Genomic DNA, 6,000 nt, shown 5'->3' on the forward strand with positions numbered 1-6,000 from the left:
TAATAGAAGAGAGAACACATAGAACAAATGAGAAAATCGATATAAATAGAACACATAGAATGGATAATAGAACAGAGAGAACACATAGAACAGATAGAAAAGGAGATAGATGGATAGATAGAACACATAGAATAGATAATAGATAGAGAGATCATATAGAATAGAAAATAGATAGAACAGAGAGAACACACAGAATAGATAATAGAAGAAAGATAACATATAGAACAGATAGGAAAATTGAAATAGAACACATAGAATAGATAATATAAAGAACAGAGTGAACATAATGAACAGATGGGAAAAATAGAGATAGAACACATAGAATAGATAATAGAACAGAGAGAACACATAGAACAGATAGAAAAATAGAGATAGATGGATAGATAGAACACATAGAATAGATAATAGATATAACAGGGAGAACACAAAGAACAGATGGGAAAATAGAGATAGAAGGATAGCTAGGCCACATAGAAACATAGAATAGATAATAGAACAGAGAGAACACAAAGGACAGATGAAAATATAGATAGATAGATAGATAGATAGATAGATAGATAGATAGATAGATAGATAGATAGCATAGAATTGATAATAGAACAGAGAGAACACATAGAACAGATGGGAAAATAGAGAGAGATGGAGAGATAGAACACATAGAATAGATAATAGATAGAATAGAGGGAACACATAGAACAGATGGGAAAATACAGATAGCCAGAACACATAGACTAGATAATAGAAGAGAGGACACATAGAACAGATGCGAAAATCGATATAAATAGAACACATAGAATAGACAATAGAACAGAGAGAACACATAGAACAGATAGAAAAATAAAGATAGATGGATAGATAGAACACATAGAATAGATAATAGATAAAACAGAGAAAACATAAAGAACAGATGGGAAAATAGAGATAGAAGGATAGCTAGGCCACATAGAAACATAGAATAGATAATAGAACAGAGAGAACACAAGGAACAAATAGGAAAAATAAGAGATAGATAGAACAGAGAGAATAGGTAATAGAACAGAGAGAACACATAGAACTGATGAGAAAATACAGATAGCCAGAACACATAGACTAGATAATAGAATAGAGAGAACACATAGAACAGATGAGAAAATCTATATAAATAGAACACTGAACAGTTTGGGATATAGAGAGAACACATAGAACAGATGAGGTAATCGATGTAAATAGAACACATAGAATAGATAATAGATAGAACAGAGAGAACACATAGAACAGATAGGGAAAATAGAGATAGATGGATAGATAGAACACACAGTAGACATAGAATAGATAATAGAATAGAGAGAAGACATAGAATATATAGGAAAAACAGAAATAGATGGATAGATAGAACAGAGAGAACACATAGAACAGATGGGAAAAATAGAGATAGATGGATAGAACAGATAGAACACATAGATGGATAAAAAAAGGAATATAGAATAGACAGAACACAGGATACACATAGATGGATAGAACACACAGAAAACATAGGTCAAACAGAACACAGAAGAGATAAATGGCATAGAATAGAAAGATGAATAGATAGAACCAAGAGAATACATAGATGAATAGAACACATGGATAGAAAATATAAATTAGATAGAACACAGATTGGCTAGACAACATAGAATAGAAAGATAGAACAGATTGGACAGATGGATAGAGAGAACACAATGATAAAACAAAAATAATCAATAGAACATATAGAGTAGATAGAATAGATAGATGGAAGAGACAGAACATAAAGAAGTGATCAATAATAGATAGAACACAGAGACCAGAGGGAACATATGGAATCTATGGATTAATAGATAGAAGAGATAAAACATGTAGAACAGCTATATTAAGAGATAGAACACATAGAAAAGATAGCTAGAACAAACAGATGGAGAATAGATATCAGATAGAACTCACAGAACAGAGAGAAGAAATAGATGGAAGAGACAGAACACATAGAATAGATGGATAGAACACATAGAAAATATCAACGAGCTAGAATACAAAACAGCTAGAAGATATAGAATAGAAAGCTGGATAGATAAAATAAATAAATAAAATGCACAAGATTAATAGAACAATGAACACACAGAATATATAAATAAAAGAGATAGAACATATAGAATCAATACATAATTGACAGAACACAGAGACCAGAGAGAACACATAGAACATGTAGAATCGATAGATGAAAATTTGAAGAGATAAAACACCTAGAATAGATAAATGGAGAGATAGAACACATAGAATAGATAGAGGGAGAAATACAACATACAGAGCACAAGGAATAAATAGATGGATAGATAGAACATAGAGACCAGAGAGAACACAGACAATAGATAAGTTGTTACATTTAAAAGAGTGGATTGGCATAAACTGTTACAGATAAAAGAGTGGTTGGCATAAATTGTGACCACAGAAATATGGTTTCAAGACATTGTCTTGAGTTAAATCAAATATTAAGTGGTCGCCAGGGAAAAATTCCCGAATATGAAATATACCGAAGTCAGCTGGGTTTTTGTGGAGATTTTAATTAATACAAATAAAAATTAATTAGAGAGAGAGAGAGTGTAAGAGGAAACAATGAGAAAATGGCTAGGCCAGCCCAGGCCAGCCTAGGCCAGCCTAGGCCCAAGTCCTAAGAGAGAGATCAATCAGTCTTTAATCCACTCACCACAAGATTTGTCCCAAGCAAGATTCTAGTATTCAAAGAGACCCAGCTACTCCAACTAGTCTGAGCTCCAATTCAGCTTTGGCAAACTGAATTTTTAGAGGCCTTTTCTGACCTCCTTTTAAAGAGAATTTTCTCCTATGTCACCTCCCCTAAGTTCTCACACCTACCAATCACAGTAGATGTTTTCCAAAGGACAGACCATTCTTAATTCACACCTGAGTAGACTAAACTTTTGAGTAAGTTCACACTTCTTTGCCCCTTACAAATTTGCAAGTTACCTGCCCTTCATAGGTACTTAGCACCTTCCTAAAAATAGACTTAGCTTAAGGCTTTTGCTTCACTATAATTATGAGTTAAGTACTTTTTCATTGCTCAGTAAAGAGGTTACAACTTTATCTTCCCCTAAAGTATGCTTAAGTATGGGTAGAGTAGAGTTCTCACATTCCTGATCAAGTACCTTCATTGTTTAAAATGGGGAATGGTCTTAACCAAATCTTCTGAAGTAGGGTCTGAGAATTTTTAACATTCACAAGTCTGAGAAATTTTAAGATTCACAAAGTGGATAAATAGAACTCATAGAGTAGAGAGATGCATGGCTAGAACATATATATCAGAACACATAGAAGAGATACAAAAATAAATGGAAGAATATAGGACACATGGAATAGATGAATAGATGGGACAGAAGGATAAAACACATAGAACAGAACGCAAAGAATACATAGATGGAATGAACACATAAATAGAAAATACAGATCGGATTGAGTGCAGATCAACTAAAAGGCATAGAATAGAAAGATGGATAGAACACATACAATAGACAGATGGATAACTACAACAAATAGAACACAGATATTAGACATAACACATAGAAAAGATAGAAAAATATATGGAAGAGAGAGAATACATAGAATAGATGGATAGATAGAAATGTGAGATTTAAAATGGTTGAGGTCTTAAACTGTAGTGAGGTAAAATGGTGGAAGATATAAATTGTGATAGATATAAGAGAGGGTGAGTAAATTTGACTTCAGAAAATATGTTTCACTACAGTGTCTTGGTTTTAAATCAAATATAAAGTGGTCAACAGGGAAATATTCCCAATTATTCAAATACCCAAGTCAACTGGGTTTTTATAGAGATTTTAAATTAATAATATAATGAGGAATTAGAGAAAGAGTAGGAAAGGAATAATTATGAAGGGCCTCAAGCCAATATGGCCTAGACCTGAGTCTTAAGAGAGAGAATCAGTCAGTCAGTCAGTCTTTTAACACTCACCACAAGGTCTACCTAAACAAGGATTCTAGTGACACCAGGCCAGCTCCATCTCAGCTGACTTCACCAGAGATACTTCCAGCCAGAGACTGTTCCAAAGGGCCTCTCTCCAGAGCCTCCAGAGGGACAGAGTCCCCTTAGAGGAGCTCCAGTGAGACCTCCTTAGAGATTGTCCTCCAAGAGCTTCCCTTCTCCAGAGCCTCTCTCAAGAGATTCTTCCCAAGCGATCCTCATCAGAGATCCTCCAAAAGGATTTCTCCAAAAGGATATATCTCAAGAGATTCTGCTTTTTCTAATATAGGGTTTTTTTCTCCCATGTCACTTCCCCTAAGTCCCTACATCTACCAATCACTGTAGATGCTTTCCAAAGGACTGCCCATCTAAATTCCTGCTAAGTCGACCAATCTCCTCAGTAAGTCTGAATCAGAAAAAATGCTGCTGTGTCAACCAATCTCCTCAGTAAGTCTGAACAAGAGAAAACACAGCTAAGTCAACTAATCTCATCAAGAGAAAACTTGCCCGACCCTTTTAGGTACCTAGCATCCCATTGTATCAATTCTAAAAACAGGCCTGGCTCAAAGAACTCCTTGCCTTATTATAAGCATGGGTCCAAGTACTTTCATTGTTTAGCAAGGAGTTTTCTCTCCTAAAGCAGTCTTAAGTATGGGTAGAGTAGGGGTCCTCCCATAGCAAGGAGTTTTCTCCCCTAAAACAGTCTTAAGTATGGTTGGAGTAGAGGTCCTCCCATTTCTGATCCTGGCGAGTTCTCACATCAAAATGAGGAATGTTTCTCAGTAGGGAATTTGTTCCAATTAAGAATTCCCTGATGGAGAAATTTTTAACATTCACAAGTCTGAGAGATTTCAAGATTTACAGAACAGATAGATAAAACACATAGACTGGATAGAACACATAGCTAGATAAATCAAAGAGAATGCAAAGAATACATAGATGCATAGAAAGAATACAGAAATAGAAAATATGGATCAAATAGAACACAGAATTGATAAAAGATATGTAATATAAGGATAGATAGAGCAGATTGAATAGATGAATAGATATAATACATAGATAAGGGGCAGAGCCAAGATAGCAGCAAAAGCTGGAACCACTTTGAGAATACTTTCAAACAAACATTAAAATAGTACCTCTAAACTACTGAAGTCAAAGATCCTACAGCTAGATGAAGTGAGGGGGCTTTCCAGAGGAAAACAACTTGAAAAGTAAGCAGAGAGAGTTGATGTTCACAGGATAAGGGGAAACTTTAATTAAAACTGCACACAGGGGAGTGCCAGGTGACCACAAACCCTCTACTGCACCAGGTTTGGAGCCCAGGAAAAGGCCAATTTTGTGATCCTAGGACCCTGCCTGAGCCAACAGTAGGCCCCTTTGACGTCTAAAGCACTGGAACCAGGCTTCAGTGAGGCCCCAAAGTCCATAGGGCTTGGCCCTTTAAAGCCTGTAGCCAAGCCCTTAACCACAAGGCAAAATAACTCATGGTGCTTTAAGTCCTGCAAGCCATCAGCAGAAGAGGGAATAAGCAGTTTTCAGACACCCCAGTCAGAGGCAGAGTCAAGATGGCAAACTAGAAGGAGCAGAAGTTCAGACCTCTGAATACCCTTCCTAACCGATCACAAACTGAATGCTCCTAGGGGACTGAAAATCAAACTTAACAACAAGACAGAGCCAAGGAACCCTCCTGCTGGAATTAATTCAAAAGGTACACCCCCTGAAAAGCCAGAATCTGAGAACACTCGGGTTTAAGGGGAAGACAGAAGGAAGGTCCCAGGACCCATCCCCCCTCCCACCCAGAGCACTGAGATTCCAGTGGCAGCGAGAACTTCTGGGTAGGCAAAGGTGCTGGTCTGGAGGGTGTACATTGTGGGCAGGGCTGTGCCAAGTTCAGAGTGTCCAACACAGATGGCAGGGAAGGAGCTAGAGAGGGAGCATAGACATGGCAGCCTGGCCAGAGCTGTGGAGATCCTCCATATTTGCTCCAGCCTTCCAAGAGGTTTTGGACTCAGCACACC

Source organism: Monodelphis domestica, chromosome X (genome assembly GCF_027887165.1).
Source record: "Monodelphis domestica isolate mMonDom1 chromosome X, mMonDom1.pri, whole genome shotgun sequence".
In the NCBI taxonomy this organism is placed as follows: Eukaryota; Metazoa; Chordata; class Mammalia; order Didelphimorphia; family Didelphidae; genus Monodelphis; species Monodelphis domestica.